The sequence below is a fragment of the Oratosquilla oratoria genome, chromosome 36 (assembly GCF_046742065.1).
Source record: "Oratosquilla oratoria isolate Oo_2021 chromosome 36, ASM4674206v1, whole genome shotgun sequence".
NCBI lineage: Eukaryota > Metazoa > Arthropoda > Malacostraca > Stomatopoda > Squillidae > Oratosquilla > Oratosquilla oratoria.
Genome location: NC_134812.1, coordinates 30,744,392 through 30,744,931, shown reverse-complemented (window position 1 = coordinate 30,744,931; position 540 = coordinate 30,744,392).

Here is a 540-nt window from a genome sequence, read left to right as displayed (position 1 = left end):
CATTTGTCTTACTATGGACTTATGTTCTTTTGAAAGGAGATTTATGACTTCATTGTAGGTGGTTAGTCTGTTATATCGCAATTTCGGGTTCAAGACCCTTCTTCAGTAGCTCTTAGGAATATTCTATCTGGTCAGGATAAGAATTATTCCAATGTTATGTTTAATCATTTTACTATATATACATAAATGTCTGTACTTCCTCTTCATTGGGGGAGGTCACCGGTCACATGGAAGAGGTGACCTGGTAACTCAGGCAGTGGTGAAATGTCACGTACTAGGGTAAGCCTCAGATTTTGTGTTGTGACAAAATGTCCGGTGTTTGGGATTATGGCTTTTTGTCAGGGTTGGGTTCAAGTCCAAGTACCTAGATATTTTTCAAGAAAAAGTACAAGTACTGTCATTTTGTTATGTACTTAAGTCCAAGTCTAAGTACTTGGAATAACAGAAGAGTGCATTTACGCAATAGTTCTTTGGATCTAAATAGAAAGATAAAAACATAAAAATTTGTACCTAATTCCAACTACAACCACAAGTAAATGT